Here is a 17,523-nt window from a genome sequence, read left to right as displayed (position 1 = left end):
GAGGCAGCAGCTGGGATCTCTCCTACCTCCCACTGGGAACACAGACTATCACATCTCTCACAGCAGTGAGACAGATCCCCACCTATATTCAGACACAGAGACCCAAGCCTACAGGGACCCACGGCAGGACTCAGGCCACTGGGGAGGGAGGAATATCAAAGGGCAACAAGGAAGAGTTTCCAAAATGGATGAATAGGGAGAGAAAGCCAGAACCTTTCCCCAAAGCAGCAAGTAGCCAGGCAGAAACTGCCCCAATCAACTGTTTGGGGTCCCAGGGGACAGGGGAGGACATTTCAAGGCCCAGGTCAGTAAGGGATGAAGAGTCTGCAAACATGTGGACAGAGACTCTAACACCTGGTATCCATCCCCACCAGTGAGGGAAAAAGCAGTAAGCAGCCTGATCCTTGCCTGGGGGGTGGTTGCAGACAGTGGCAGCCAAGGGAGTCCTCTGCCACAAGTAAAGTGGGGGACACAGCCCCACATTGAGCCAGATATTGGCCAATGTTCTAGTTTGCTAATGCTGCCAGAATGCAAAACACCAGAAATGGATTGGCTTATATAAAAGGGGTTTATTTGGTTATAAAGTTACAGTCTTAAGGCCATAAAGTGTCCAAGGTAACACGTCAGCAATCAGGTACCTTCACTGAAGAATGGCCAATGGCATCTGGAAAACCTCTGTTAGCTGGGAAGGTACGTGACTGGCGTCTGCTCCAAAGTTCTGGTTTCAAAATGGCTTTCTCCCAGGATGTTCCTCTCTAGGCTGCAGTTCCTCAAAAATGTCACTCTTAGTTGCTCTTGGGGTGTTTGTCCTCTCTTAGCTTCTCTTGAGCAAGAGTCTGCTTTCAACGGCCATCTTCAAACTGTCTCTCATCTGCAGCTCCTGTGCTTTCTTCAAAGTGTCCCTCTTGGCTGTAGCTCCTCTTCAAAATGTCACTCACAGCTGCACTGAGTTCCCTCTGCCTGTCAGCTCATTTATATGGCTCCACTGATCAAGGCCCACCCTGAATGGGTGGGGCCATGCCTCCATGGAAATATCTAATCAGAGTTACCACCTACAGTTGGGTGGGGCACATTCCATGGAAACATTCAAAGAATTCCAATCTAATCAGCACTAAAATGTCTGCCCCACAAGATTGCATCAAAGATAACGGCATTTGGGGGACACAATACATTCAAACCAGCACAGCCAGCAAAGGGAGGGCACAGGAACCCTGCAGTTTCAGCCCTTTCCAGTCAGACACTACTTGGGCTCCAGGAGGAAAACTGCTTCTGAGGAGGATTAAGTCACCAAACAGCATCATCTGCTGGGCAGGTTGGGAAGTGCAGGGGAACTATAGGGCTTTTCAGAGCCTCTCTCCAGACCCTGTCCCAGGCCCATCAGAGCTAGTCTACACCCTCTGCACCAGTATCCAGCCCTGTTTTGGCTGAGAAATACAGATGACCCAACTGTCAAAGCAGTGCCTTAATACAAACCCAGGCAACAACTAAATGCTAGACAAGAGAAAGAAACCAACCTTCAGAATAGACCCATCAAGATAATCAGATGACAGCATATCAGCAAAAAATCACAAGATACCAAAGCTCAAGAATAAATGACGCAAAGGAATAAAAAAATTGGAGGAGACAGAATATGGAACAACTAATCAAAGATATGCAAACAAATCTCCTGAATCAATTCAAAGAAATGAAGGAAAACGTGTATATTAAGACACTGAAAGAGAGAAATTGCCAACCAAGAATTCTCTATCCAGCAAAGCTATCCTTCAAAACTGAGGGAAAGATTAAAATATTCACAGATCAACAGAATTTAACTAATTCATTCTATGAAGCCAACATTCTATGAAGCCTAACTCATTCTATGAAGCCAACATTACCATAATAACAAAAATGGAAAAGATAAACTACAAGTAAAGAAAACTTCAGACCAATCTCTCTAATTAATATAGATGGAAAAATCCTCAACAAAATATTTACAAATTGAATACAATGGTATATTAAAAGAATTATACACCATGACCAAGTGGGTTTTATCCCACGTGTGCAAGGGTGGTTCAACACAAGAAAATCAATTAATGTAATATAACACATTAACAAATCAAAAGGGAAAACCCACAAACCCAGATGATCTCGATCGATGCAAAAAAGGCATCTGACAAAATTCAGCATACTTTCATGATAAAAACAATTCAAAAAGCAGGAATTGAAGGAAACTTCCTCAACTGGATAAAGAGCATATGTGTAAAATCCACAGCTAATATCATACTCAATATTGAGAGACTGAAACCTTTCCCCTTAAGATCACAAACAAGACAAGGATGCCCACTGTCATCACTGCTATTCAACATTGTGCTAGAAGTTCTAGCTAGAGCAATTAGGCAAGAAAAAGAAATAAAAGGCATCCAAATTGGAAAGGAAGAAGTAAAAATGTCCCTATTTGTAGGTGACATGATCCCATATTTAGAATATCCTGAAAAAAACAACAACAAAGCTACTTGAGCTAACAAATGAATTCAGCAAAGTGGCAGGATACAAGATCAACATGCAAAAATCGATGTTATTTCTATACACTAGTAATGAACTTTCTGAGGAGTCAATCAAGAAAAAAAATTACATTTACAATAGTAACTAGAAGAATCAAATATCTAGGAATAAACTTAACCAAGGATGTAAATGACTTATACACAGAAAACTACAAAACATTGCCAAAAGAAATCAAAGAAGACCTGAATAAATGGAAAGACATTCCATGTTCATGGATTGGAAGGTTAAATGTTAAGATGTCAACTCTACCCAAATTGATCTACAGATTCAATGTAAAACCAATCAAAATTCTAACAGACTACTCTGCAGAAATGGAAATCTTTTAAACAGGCAAAAGGTATGAGTAGACATTTTTCCAAAGAAGAAATACAGATGACTAAAAAGCACATGAAAAGATGCTCAGCTTCATGAGCTATTAGGGAAATGCAATCAAAACCATAGTGAGATATCATCTCACGCCTACCAGAATGGCCACTATTAAACAGGAAACTACAAGTGTTGGAGAGGATATGGAGAAACTGGAACACTTATTCATTGCTGGTGAGAATGTGAAATAGTACAGCTGCTTTGGAGGACAAGTTTAGCGCTTCTTCAGGAAGCTAAGTATAGGGTTGCCTTATAACCTGGCAATCCTACCACTCAGGATATATCCAGAAGATGTGAAGGCAGGGATGCAAACAGACATTTGCACACCAATGTTCACAGTGGCATTATTCACAATTGCCAAAAGATGGAAACAAAACCAAGTGTCCATCAAGAGATGAATGGATCAACAAAATGTGGTATATACATAGGATGGAATATTATGCAGCAATAAGAAGGAATGAAGTCCTGAAGCACATAACAACACGGATGAACTTTGAGGACATTATATTAAGTGGACTAAGTCAGATACAAAAGGACAAATATTATATGATCTCACTGATATGAACTAATTATAATATGTAAACTCATAGACATAAAATGTAGAATATAGGTCACCAGGATATAGAATGAGGCCAAAGAATGGAGAATGGTTGCTTAAATGTGCAGAATGTTTAACTAGGTTGAACTTAAACATTTGGAAATGGACAGAGGGACAGTAGCACATTATTGTCAGAATAATTAACAGTGCTAAATGGTGTTTAAATGTGGTGGAAAGGGAAAATTTAGAGTCATGTAAGTCACCAGAAGGAAAGCTGGAGGTTAAAACATGGGAAGGTATAACACAGTGAATCTTGTGGTAGACAACATCAGTGATTAACTGTATAAATATTAAAAAGTTCTTTCATGAACTAGAACAAATGTACAACACTATTACAAGGAGTTAATAATAGAGGGATATATAGGGAAAATGTACCTATTGCAAACTATAGTTAACAGTAATATTTTAATACTCTTTCATACAGTAACAAATGTACTACACCAATACTATGGGTCAATAATAGGGGGCAATAAGGGGTATCAGAGGATTTGGGTTTTCTTTTATATTTTTATTTCTTTTCTGGAGTAAAGAAAATGTTCTAAAATTGATCATGGGGTTGTATACACAAGTATGTGATGATACTGTAAGCCAGTGATTATATACTTCAAATGGTTTGTAAGGTCCATGAATATTTCTCAATAAAACTGCATTAAAAATAATAACATGCATGTAATATATTGTTGGGCCTATATATAATATATAGAAATGAAATACATGTGTAATATATTTGCAAATTACAAAATAAAGTGGTGCTTAGGAGCAGAGCTGTATTAGACTAAGGAAATTACTTTTAATTGTAAAGTAACAATTATGACAATATATTGATGGTTTGTTATTAAGAGATGTAATATATATATAACAATAATACTATAGAAAAGGAGGAAAGAATAGAGTCATATGGGACACAATGCTGTTATTTATCATTGGAATTAAGCTAGTATAAATACGAAGCTGATTTTGGTAAGTTAAGAGGTATATAGTAAATCCCATTGGAACTACCGAAGAAAAAAAACAACTCAAAACGTTATAGTGAACAAATCACTAAAGAAATTTAAATGCTACATTAGAAAATATTCATTTAATACAAAAGAAAGCAGAAAAAAGCTGAATTAATAGAGGAACCAAAAAGACATGAGACATATTGTAAACAAAAAGTAAAATGGAGGATGTAAATAAAACTATATTGAAAATAACATTAAATGTGACTGGATTAAACAATCCAATCAAAAGGCAGATAGTCCATAAGATATAAAGAACTCCTACAACTCACCAAGAAAAAGACAAGCAACCATATCAGAAAATGGACAAAGGACTTGAATAGACATTTCTCTAAGAAGATATGAAAAGGGCCAGTAAGCACACGAAAAGATATTCAACTCCATTAGCCACTAGAGAAATGCAATCAAAATCATAATGATCATGGAGAGCAATGTCCTTAGAACTGTGTGACAATTAAAGAAAATCCTGTCGAAGAAGGTGCATTGCTTCACCAAAGCTGCATCAAACCAACCTCTGGGCCCTCTGCTGGCAAAGTAGAATCAAGTCTCAAATAATGTCTTTTTAATTGTGTCCTCTAGTATTACAGATGTAGGACAATACTGTATCATACCTTTGTGAATGTAAAATACCTCATACCTGCTTTATGATACGTAGTAGTGACCATGCTGTATAAGACCTGTTTTTAACAACGTTATTCCAGAATGTTTTCTTTCCAGATGATGATTGAGAAGCTAATAAAAAATGGTGCCAGGTACCATAACAGTAACAGAAATTGCTGTTTTCCGGGATTTTAGTTTTTTACTTTTTTTAAATGGTAGGTGCTGGATGTCCCTATAATGTGCAGGATGTCTCTCTAATTTTGTTCAGTTGGCATTGTACAGAAATTAACAGCCGTACTGGTCTAGAAACGTTAAACTCATTTTTTTCCATTTGTACGGAGGTAATACACTGTATTAAATACATTAGGGCTTATCTACATGGGTTCGATTACAGAAACTACTAAAGTATTCTCTAAATAAAGAAAAAAAAAAAACCCACAATAAGATACCACCTTACACCCTAGGATAGCTGTTATTTTTTAAATAAAGGAAAATAACAAATGTTGGCAAGGTTGCAGAGAAATAGGGATCCTTGTACATTGTGGGTAGGAATGTAAAATAGTGCAGCTGCTGTGGGAAACAGTTTGGCAGTTCCTCAAAAAATTAAACATAGAATTAACACTCCTAAGTATATGTACCCTAAAGAATTTAAAGCAGGGATTCAAACAGATACTTGTACAACAATATCCATAGCAGTATCAGTCACAAAAGCCAAAAGGTGGAAACAACCCAAGTGTCCCATCAACAGATAAATGGACAGACAAAATACAGTATATCCATCAATGGAGTATTATTCAGCCATAAAAAGGAATGAAGTTCTGATACGTGCCACAACATGGATGGACCTTAAAGATATCATGTTAAGTGAAATAAGCCAGACACAAAAGGACAAATATTGTGTGCTTTCACATATATTAATATCTAGAATAAGCAAATTCATAGAGACAGAAAATAGATAGGTTACTAGGGGCTGAGAGTAGAGAGAATGGAGAGTTATTGCTTAATGGGTACAGTTTCTGTGTTATGGAAAGGTTTTGGTAATGGATGGTGGTGATGGTAGCATAACATTGTAAATGTAATTAATGCCACTGAATTGTACACTTAAAATGGTTAAAATGAAAAATTTGATGTTATATATATGTAACCACAACTTTTTTTAAAAGGCAGAGATTATCAGGCCAGATTAAAAAAACACATGATCCAATTCTGCTGTCTACAGGAGACATACCTTAGATTCAAAGACGCAAATAAATTGAAAATAACATGGAAAAAGATACATCACAGAAACAGCAACCATAATAAAACTGCAATAGGTACAATGATATCAGATAAAATACCTGTAAAACAAAAAATGATAATAGAGATGGAGAGAGATATTTTGTAACGATGAAAAGGTCAATCTGTCAGGAAGATACAACAATTATAAACATGTGTCCCTATAACTGAGCACCAAAATACATGAAGCAAAAACTGACATAATGAAGGGACAACTAGACAACTAAACAATAATGTTGTAGACTTCAATACCCCACTTTCAAATAATGGATAGAACAACTAGACAGAAGATCACAAGGAAACAGAAGATTTGAACAATGTTGTAAATCGACTGGACCTAAAGTTACCTATAGAACATTCCACCAAACAATAGAATATATATTCTTCTTCTCAGGTACACAAAGAACATTCTCCAGGATAGACCACAAACTAGGTCATAAAACAAACCTCAATACATTTAAAAGGATAGAAATAACCTAAAGTATATTCCCCAACCACAACAGAATGAAATTAGAAAGCAATAGCAAAAAAAATAAAAATTGGGAAATTCAAAAATATGTGGAAATTAAACAGCACACTCCTAAATAAACAATGGGCCGAAGATGAAATCAAACTGGGGATCATAAAATACTTTGAGATGCATAAAAATCAAGACACAACATATAAAAACTTATGGGATGCAGTTAAAGCAGTGCTTACAGATAAATTTATAGCTATAAAGGCCTATCGTAAAGAAAGTAGAAAAATCTCAAATCAATAACCTAATGTCCCACCTTAAGACACTGGAAAAAGAAGAGAAAACTAAACTAAAAATCAAGCTGAAGGAAGGAGATAGAGATTAGAATGGAATCAATGAAAAGAGAATATAAAAACAATAGAGAAAATCAATGAAACCAAAAACCAGTTCTTTGAAAAGATCAACAAAATTGACAAATCTTTAGTTACATTGACCAAGAAAAAGAGAAGACTCAAATCAATGGAAACTTATAGAAATAAAAAGTATTATAAACAATAGCATGAACAATTGCTTACCAACAAATTAGATAGCTCAGATGAAATGGACAAATTCCTAGAAACACACAAACTTCCGAAACTGACCTGAGAAGGAATATACAATCTGAATCAACTCTAACCAGTGATGAGATTGAATTGGTAATTAACAGGGGAAAAAAAAAAAACCCACAGAGAAAAGCCCAGGCCCAGATGGCATCACTGCTGAATTCTATCAAACATTTAAAGAAAAATGAATACAAATTATTCACAAACTCTTCCAAAAAACAGAAAAGGAGAGAACACTTCACAACTCATTTTACAAGACCAGTATTACCCTGATATCAAAGACATTACATGAAAAGAAAACTACAGAGCAATATCTCATGAATATGGATGCAAAAATCCTCAAGAAAATACCAGCAAACTGGATTTAGCAATATATAAAAAGGAATCATATACCATGATCAAGTGGGATTTATCCCAGGAATGCAAAGATTGCTTAATGTCTGAAAATTTAATGCAACCATAATATCAAAAGAATAAAAACACAAAATCAAATGATCATCTCAATAGATGCAGAAAAAGCATTTGACAAGTCCATGATAAAACACTCAATAAACTAGAAATAGAAGGGAACTTCCTCAACCTAACAAAGGGCATTGATGAATAACACACAAAATCGTGATTAATAGTGAATGACAAGGAGGCCATCAACATGGTGATGTACACAGCTACTGAAAATGTCTCTCCAAAGATTCAATGAAAAAAAAAAGGACAATTCTGAATTGTTTGAAACTCTGGAGGAGGATATAGACTGCAAATGCTGAATTGAAGAAAAAGAAGAAATATCAGGAATCATCCATCCTGGACCAGTCAGTCCTCTCCCCTCCCCTTCACTCAATCTCACTGTGGGAAAGGCACAGAATCAGCATATGGGACCCCTTCCACCATGGACACCAACTATAAAATCTCCCACAGCAGTGAGACCTACTCCCACATTGTTTGAAGACCCAGGGGACAGGGGATGACATCTCAAGTCCCAGGTCAGTGAGAGACAAAAAGACAGAAAATGTAGACAGAGACTGTGTTTCCAGCCCTGGGTCTGAAAGCCCTTCTCCCACCCTTGAGGGTAGCAGCAGCTGGTGGCCATTGCCTTGCCTTGGGGATGGGTGGACTACTGGGTCAGCTGAGGTTTTTCTTGTTGGTTGTCTTTAATCTCAATCTTTTCTTTGTTTCTTTTCCTGGCCAGTTGTCAGACTGGCTCTGTCCCCCTGTCTTCCCCCCAAAATCAGGTGCCCACTGTGGCCTGCCACAGGGATGGTGGGTAGGCACTGGGTACCCCAGCAAGTTCACTATGTGTGGTAATACAAATCTGCTGACTTCCAGTGGTGCTCTGTTTTCCACTGGCCAGCAAGGCCTAGGTTTGTTTTAGAGATCTGATTTAACAGTTGGGTCTTCTGTATTAATTAACCAAAGAAAAACAGAACTACAGGTGGAGCCCCATTTTGAGCCAGATTTTGGCCAGCAAAGTAAGGGCATAGGAATCCCGTAGTTTCAGCTCACCTGTGTAGCGTAGACACAGCCTGTGCTCGGAGGCAAAGCGGTTTCTGAGTACAATTAAGTTACTGAACATCACCATTTACTGGACAGTCCAGAAGGTAAAAGGGAATTAAAACACTTTTAAAAAGGTGCTCCAGATCCTTTCTTAGTACCACAGGAGCTGGTCTACATGTCATGTATGGAAACCCTGCCCTGTTTTGGGGAACAGAGCCAATCTGACAACTGGCCAGCAAGAGAAATAAAGAAAAGATAGAGCTCAAAGACAATCTACAAGAAAACCCTACACAAAAGAAAACAACCGGGGGGACTGCAGAAGATGGCAGCTAGGTGAGACAGAGCAAAAATCACCTCCGTGGAAAACACCAGATAAAAAACCAGAAAGTGACCCAGAACACCACTTTCAGAGTAGCACCAGCTGGACAAGGTTTGCTAAAGCCACAGGGAACGTGCGTTTGGTGAAACCAAGAGTCTGCATTCTGAAATGAGTGAGTGAGTCGGCTGAGTCCCTCAGCCACACTCCAGTGCCAGGAAATGGTGAGTTGGCGTTTTAAAAAAAAAAAAGAAGCCCGGGAACAGCTGCAGATAAGACAGGAGTGATCTGGACTAACGCTTCAGTGTCTGGGGTGGAGGATACCCCTTCCCACACCCACTGCTGATTGTCTCGGGTCCAGGGGAGCAAAGGGGAGCCAAAAGGAGAGGAAAAAAAAAAAAAGCACGACTTGCAGCCATCTCCCCAGCGGGCGGGGCTACTCCTGCCCGCGGCCGAACACACAGCACAGAGCCGAACCAAGAAACCCAGCCTGACAGGGAGTCTTTCCCGCAGCACCGCTCACACAACACAATATCGGCCATGGACAGTGGCCTTGAATACACCCATGGCTGATTGTTCCGGAGCTGGGAGAGCGGAGCTGTGCGGAAAGGGGGAAGTTAACGTGTTCCATTCAACCATCTTTGAAGCAGGCTGGGAACGCCCCTACACAGCCTGGCGGCGCAGGGCTTCCCTGGAGGCCGGCGCTCACTTGTGACGTGGCACGGCCCTCCCCACCTCAGCAGAGGTCCTGGAAAAGCACAGCAGGGAGGGAGGAACAGCTCGGAAATCCCAGGGAACCTACGCCAATACCAAGGACTTTTGGGTCAGCGGCAGAGAACAGCCTTAAATCTCCGGGAACACCTGAGAGGTTTGATTATTAAACCTGCCCTTCCTCCCTAACCACTCAGGCACACGCCCCTCATTGAGGGCAGACAGCACCGACAACACACCCAAATTAAGTGCACCAATTGGATCCCACAAGAATCAGATCCCCACACACCACAAAGTTGGGGAGAACTGACTTGAGGGGAATAAGTGACTCACGGACGCCATCTGCTGGTTAGTTATAGAAAGTGTATGTCACCAAGCTGCAATTCTAACAAATTAAAGAACAAGTAAAGCAAATGCCAAGAGGCCAAAAAAAACAGAAAATCTTAAAGCATATAATAAAACCAGATGACATGGAGAACCTGAACCCAAACATTCAAATCAAAAGATCAGTAGACACACAGTACTTGGCTCAATTAATCAAAGAACTACAGACGGGCAATGAGAGCATGGCACGGGATATAAAGGACTTGAAGAAGAGCATGGCACAGAATATAAAAGACATAAAGAAGACCCTAGAAGAGCATAAAGAAGATATTGCAAGAGTAAATAAAAAAATAGAAGATCTTATGGAAATTAAAGAAACTGTAGGCCAAATTAAAAAGACTCTGGATACTCATAATACAAGATTAGAGGAAGTTGAACAACAACTTAGTCTCCTCGAGGAGCACAGAACAGAAAATGAAAGAACAAAAGAAAGAATGGGGAAAAAATTGAAAAAATTGAAATGGATCTTAGGGATATGATAGATAAAATAAAACGTCCAAATTTAAGACTCATTGGTGTCCCAGAAGGGGAAGAAAAGGGTAAAGGTCTAGAAAGAGTATTCAAAGAAATTGTTGGGGAAAACTTCCCAAACCTTCTACACAATATAAATACACAAAGCATAAATGCCCAGCGAACTCCAAATAGAATAAATCCAAATAAACCCACTCCAAGACATATTCTGATCAGACTGTCAAATACTGAAGACAAGGAGCAAGTTCTGAAAGCAGCAAGAGAAAAGCAATTCACCACATGCAAAGGAAACAACATAAGACTAAGTAGTGACTACTCAGTGGCCACCATGGAGGCGAGAAGGCAGTGGCATGACATATTTAAAACTCTGAGAGAGAAAAATTTCCAACCAAGAATACTTTATCCTGCAAAACTCTCCTTCAAATTTGAGGGAGAGCTTAAATTTTTCACAGACAAACAAATGCTGAGAGATTTTGCTAATAAAAGACCTGCCCTACTTCAGATACTAAAGGGAGCCCTACTGACAGAGAAACAAAGAAATGAGAGAGAGATATAGAGAATTTCAACAGACATATATAGAATATTACATCCCAGGTCACTGGGACACATGTTCTTCACTAGGGATCACGGATCTTTCTCCAGAATGGACTGTATGTGGGGACATAAAAACAAGCCTCAATAAAATAAAAAATAAAAAAAAATGAATTTGTTCAAAGCACATTCTCTGACCACAATGGAATACAAATAGAAGTCAATAACCATCAGAGACTTGGAGAATTCACAAACACCTGAAGGATAAAAATGAGGGGGAGATGAAAACATTCCCGAATAATCAAAAGCTGAGGAACTTCATCACTTGTAGATCAGTCCTAAGCAGGCTGAAAGAAGGGACACTAAACAATTGACTGAAACCACATGAAGAAATAAAGATTTCCAGTAAAGATCACATGGTAAATATAAAGACCAATACTACTGTATTGTTGATTTATAACTCCACTATTTACTTCCTACAGGATCTAAAATACATAAACTGTAATGATAAATCGGTGGTTTTGGACTCAATGCAAAATATGTAATTTTTGACAAGAACTACATAAAGGTGGGGAAATGGAGGAGTATAGGGACACAGTTTACATGTCCTATTGAAGTTAAGTTGGTATCAAAGAAAAACAAGATTGTTATAGATTTAAGATGTTAAATTTAAGCCCCATGGTAAACACAAAGAAAGTATCAGAGAATATGACCAAATAGATGAAGAGTAGAGGTTCCAAGAAGTGGGGGAAGGGGAAATGGGGAGTTAAGAAATGAGAGTAGGGTTTTTGTTTGGGGTGAAGGGAAACTTATAGAAAGGGATGGTGGGAAGGTGATAGCATTGCAACATTCTAAATGTGATTAATCCCACTAATGGAATGCTAGGGAGGGGTGGAATAGGAAGATTTAGGCTATATATATCTTTCCACAATTGAAAAAAAAAAAAAGACAGTCTAAATAGATGACAATTAAATGCCAAGGATGATCCTGGATGGGATCTGAGGTCGAAGGAGAGGAGGCTCAAAGGGACACAGATGGGACACAAGAAAAAAAAAAAAAAGGAAATATATAATGTAAGCTTTATATCAATGTTGAATTTCTTGAACTTCTTAGCTGCACTTAATGACATTGCATAAAATAATGTTCTTGTCCTTGGGAAAGGTATATGTGAATTATATTGTTTGTTCAAAGATATGTGCAGCTTGCTCTCACATGTTCAGAGGACAGAGCAATAGATGATGGGTGTTAGGGAGGGAGGAAGGGAGGGAGAGAGGGAGGGAAAGAAAGAGACGGTGGTGTGACAGGATCTTAAAGGTGATGGATTGGGGGAGGGGGAGGGAGGTCAGGGTATGATGGAGATCTATGTATGGGGTTTGTACTGTTTTTGCAACTGCTCCTGTAAGATTGAACTTATTTCAAAATTAAATTGATTATTAAAAAAAAAGAAAAGAAAACAACCTCCAGAATAAACTAATCAAGAAAGTCAGATCCTAGACAGCAAAAAATCATGAGCCACACCAAGAAACAGGAAGATATGGCCCAGTCAAAGGAACAAACTAACACCTCAAATGAGATTTAGGAGTATGAACAACTAATTAAAGATGTTCAGACAAATCTTCTAAATCAAATCAATGAGCCAAAAGAAAATGTGACAAAAGAGATGAAGGATAAAAAGAAGACACTGGGTGACCATAATGAAGACTTTGTAAACTTGAAAAAACAAATGGCAGAACTTATGAGAATGAAAGACAATAAAAGAGATGAAAAACACAATGGAGACATACAAAAGCAGATTTGGGGAGGCAGAAGAAAGGATCAGTGAACTAGAAGACAGGACATATGAAATCTTACACACAAAAGAACAGATAGGGAAAAGAATGGAAAAATATGAGCAGGGCATCAAGGAAATGAATGACAACATGAAGCGCACAAATATACATGTTATAGGTGTCCTAGAAGGAGAAGAGAAGGGTAAAGGGACATAAAGAATAAGAGGAAACAATCAATGAAAATTTCCCAACTCTTATGAAAGACATAAAATTACAGGTCCAAGAAACTCAATGTAGCCCCAAACAGAACTGATCCAAATAGACCTACTCCAAGACACTTACTAATCAGATTTTCAAATGTCAAAGACAAAGAGAGAATTCTGAAAGCAGCAAGAGAAAAGCAATCCATAACATACAAGGGAAGCTCGAGAAGGTTAAGTGCGGATCTTTCAGCAGAAAGCATGGAAGTGAGAAGGCAGTGGTATGACATATTCAAGATACTGAAAGAGAAAAACTGCCAAGCAAGAATCTTATATTCAGCAAAATTGTCCTTCAAGAATGAGACAGGGTTTAAAATATGTACAAATAAACAAATATGGCAAAACAGTCCTTCAAAAATGAGGGAGAGTTTAAAATATTTACAGATTAACAGACACCGAGAGAGTTCATGAACAGGAGACCTCCTCTACAAGAAATACTAAAGGGAGTGCTACAGACATTTGGGAAAAGACAGGAGAGAGGGGGTTGGAGAAGAGTGTAGAAATGAAGATACCAGGAGATAGAGGGTAGAGATCAGGCATTTGATGCTGAAGGAGTTAGAATGTTCAAGAAGACTGATTGTATAGATCCAGAAATGGATAGCACAGTACTGTGTGATGGTAGCACAATATTGTAAGTATACTGAACAAAGATGACTGTGAGTATGACTGAAAGAGGAAGGTTAGGGTTATGTATGATACCAGAAGGAAAGACAGAAGATAAAGACTGGGACTGTATAATTTAGTGAAACCTAAAGTGGTCAATGATTGTGATTACATGTACAAATGTAAGAATGTTTTTACATGAGGGAGAACAAATGAATGTCAATTTTGCAAGGTGCTGAAAATGGGATGGTACTGGGGAAAATATAATCAATGCAAACTAGAGTCTATCGTTAACAGTAACATTGTAATATGCTTCCATTAATTGTAACAAAGGCAATATACCAAAGCTAAATGTCTGTAAGAGGGGAACATAAGGGTGGGGTATGGGATTCTTGGCATTGGTGGTGTTGTCTGACCTCTTCATTGTATTTTCTTTTTCTTTTTTTTTTTGTTGTCATTTTTTTTCTTTTTCTTTTTTCTATTTTCTCCTCTTTCTCTTTCTTTGCAGAAGAAATGGAAATGTCCTCATATAGATTGTGGTGGTGAATGCATAACTATATGATTATACGAGGAACGGTGTTTTAAAACTTCAACTTCAGTATGAGACTAAAGGAAGAGATGTTTATTTGGTGCAAAATCTATATTTTCTGTATCACACTATATAATTTAACTTGTCTGGTCAGTTTATTCAAACATCATAATTACATGGAACTTTGAATAGGGAGTGAGATCTGGTTGGTTTGTACAGGTTAGCATGAAGCTCCGATACATCCCAGAATAATTTGGGCAGAGAATAAAAATGTATTTGCAAAGCCCCCTTGATGGACTGGGGAAAAATGTGGAAATATTAAACTTCCCCATCTGTGGAATTCCTGATATTCTCACAAGCATTGGGAACTACTAATTTAGAAGGCTGAGCCCTCAATCTAGGGGCTCACCCTTATGAAGCTTGTTACTGCAAAGGAGAGGCTAAGCCTACTTATAATTGTGCCTAAGAGTCACCCACAGAGAACCTCTTTTGTTTCTCTCTAGGCCAACTCTGCAGGTAAACTCACTGCCCTCCCCACTATGTGGGACATGACTCCCAGGGGTGTAAATCTCCTTGGCAACACAGTATATGACTTCCAGGAATGAGCCTGGACCTGGCACCAAGGGATTGGGAAAGACATCTTGACCAAAAGGAGGAAGCAAAATGAAACAAAATCAAGTTTCAGTGGCTGAGAGATTTCAAATGGAGTCGAGAGGACATTCTATAGATCTTCCTTTTTAGATTTTAGTGTATTGGAATAACTAGGAGGAAATACCTGAAACTGTTGAACTGCAACCCAGAAGCCTTGATTCTTGAAGACGATTGTATAACTATATAGCTTATACTGTGTGACCCTGTGATTGTGAAAACCTTGTGACTCACGCTACCTTTATCCAGTGGATAGACAGATGAGTAGAAAAATGGGGACAAAAAGTAAATGAATAATAGGGAGGGATGGGGGAGGATGGGATGTTTTGGGTGTTCTTTTTTACTTTAATTTTTATTCTTTTTTTTGCGGTAATGAAAATGTTAAAAAAATTGTATTGATGAATGCACAACTATATAATGGTACCATGAACAACTGATTGTACACTTTGGATGACTGTATGGTATATGAACATATCTCAATAAAATTGAAAAAAAATTTTTTTAAATAGTCAAAGACTGGATATTTTCCTGATAAGATCAGGAAAAAGACAAGCATGTCCTCCCTTAAGACTTCTATTCAACATTGTACTGGAGGTTCTAACCAGGACAATTAGGCAAGAAAAAGATATAAAAGGCATCCAAGATTGGAAAGGAAGAAGCAAATCTATCTATTTACAGGGACATGATCTTCTATATAGAAAATCCTAAGGAAGCCAATAAAAACTATTAGAACTAATAAACAAGTTCAGCATGATTGCAGGATATACAAGATCAATATACAAAAATCACTTACATTTCTATACATTTGCAATGAAAAATTTGAAAATGAAATTATAAGACAATTCCATTTACAATACATCAAAAGAATAAAACAGGAATAAATTTAACAAAAAAGTGCAAAACTTATCATCTGAAAACTGCAAAACATTGTTGAAAGTAATTAAAGAAAATCTAAATAATTGGAAACACATCCCATGTTCATGAATTGGAAGACTTAACATTGTTAAGACAGCAATAATCCCCCAACTGTTCTACAGATTCAATGCAAGTTCTATCAAAATCCCAGGTGTCTTTGTAGAACTTGGCAGGGTGAATTCTAAAATTTATATGGAATTGCAAAGGAAACAGAATAGTCGAAACAATCTTGAAAGCAGGAGGACTCTCACTGTCTGATTTCAAAACTTTCTACAAAGCAACAATAATCAAGACACAAAGATACAGATGAATGGAACAGAAGTATGAGTCTAGAGATAACCCATAAATCTACTGTCAACTGATTTTTCAACAAGTGTGCCAAGACTTCCAACAGAGAAAGAATAGTTTTATCAACAAACGATGCTGGGACAACTGGATAGCCTTACACAAAAGAATAAACCTTTTACTCACACCATACACAAAATATTAACTCAAAATGGATCAAAGACCTAAATGTAAATGCTAAAACTATAAAACTCTTAGAAGAAAACACCGGGTTAAATCTTTGCCTTAGATTTGGCAAAGAATTCTTAGATACGACACCAAAAGCACAAGCAGCAAAAGAAAAACAGATAAATTAGAACTTCACTGCAATTAAAAACTTGTGTGTGCTTCAAAGAACACCATCAAGAAAGTAAAAGGAAAATCTATAGAATGGAAGAAAATATTTGCAAATCACATACCAGATAAGGGACTCAGATGGAGACTATATAAAGAACTCTTACAACTCAGTAATAAAAAGACAAATAACCCAATTGAAAAGGGGCAAAAAAAAAAAAAAAAAAACGGAAAGTCTTTTGGGGGCATGGACTGCATGTGTCTTGAACACCACTGTAACATAAACACCTGTGCATCTAATGTTCAGTGACTGGAAGGATATAACACAAAATGTTACCAGATTTCTATCTAACTAATAGGACAATGGATAATTTATTTTCTTCCTCCTACTGTTCTCCATTTACTTTTTTCATATAGTACATTTTATAACAGGAAAAATAAACTTCATTTAAAATAATGAACCATTTCCTTAAGGAATATCCCCATCCTTGTTTCTATTTTGCCCAGCCCCTTGCATACAAAACCCAGAACCCAGTTCCAAGACCCAGACTCACCTTTCTGTAAGAGGTCCACGTCATCCTTATGTATGTGACTCAGGTTTAACCGCTTAGCTGTCAATCCTAAAGGAGGACAGATGTAAAGTCTTTCCCTCGCCCCAAGCCCAGTAGTGAACAAGGACATTGTAAACCAGTCCTAGCAAGAAATGTATCTAGAAGATGCCTTGCGGCCTAGATGTCAGTATCTTAGTAAATGAACAACTCTCAGAGCAGCTGTGCCCCGAAAAATATTGCTGGCCAATGACAGGAGAGCATGAGCTGGATGTCAGACTTCATGGGGTTCCTA

The 17,523-nt window shown here is 37.9% G+C and overlaps 1 protein-coding gene across 1 annotated transcript in view; it reads right to left on the bottom strand.

The window, feature by feature from the left end:
- LOC119542125 (maestro heat-like repeat-containing protein family member 1) overlaps positions 1-17,523 on the bottom strand; it is a 58,656-nt gene that overhangs the window by 5,936 nt on the left and 35,197 nt on the right. The window contains exon 22 of the mRNA XM_037846650.1: positions 17,235-17,300. The gene's annotated coding sequence lies outside the window, so the exon portion shown is untranslated. The remainder of the gene's footprint in view (positions 1-17,234; positions 17,301-17,523) is intronic.

The sequence above is a fragment of the Choloepus didactylus genome, chromosome 8 (assembly GCF_015220235.1).
Source record: "Choloepus didactylus isolate mChoDid1 chromosome 8, mChoDid1.pri, whole genome shotgun sequence".
Taxonomy (NCBI): domain Eukaryota; kingdom Metazoa; phylum Chordata; class Mammalia; order Pilosa; family Megalonychidae; genus Choloepus; species Choloepus didactylus.
The sequence above is the reverse complement of the archived record's forward strand: the minus strand, read 5'-3'. Positions and strand labels throughout refer to the sequence as shown.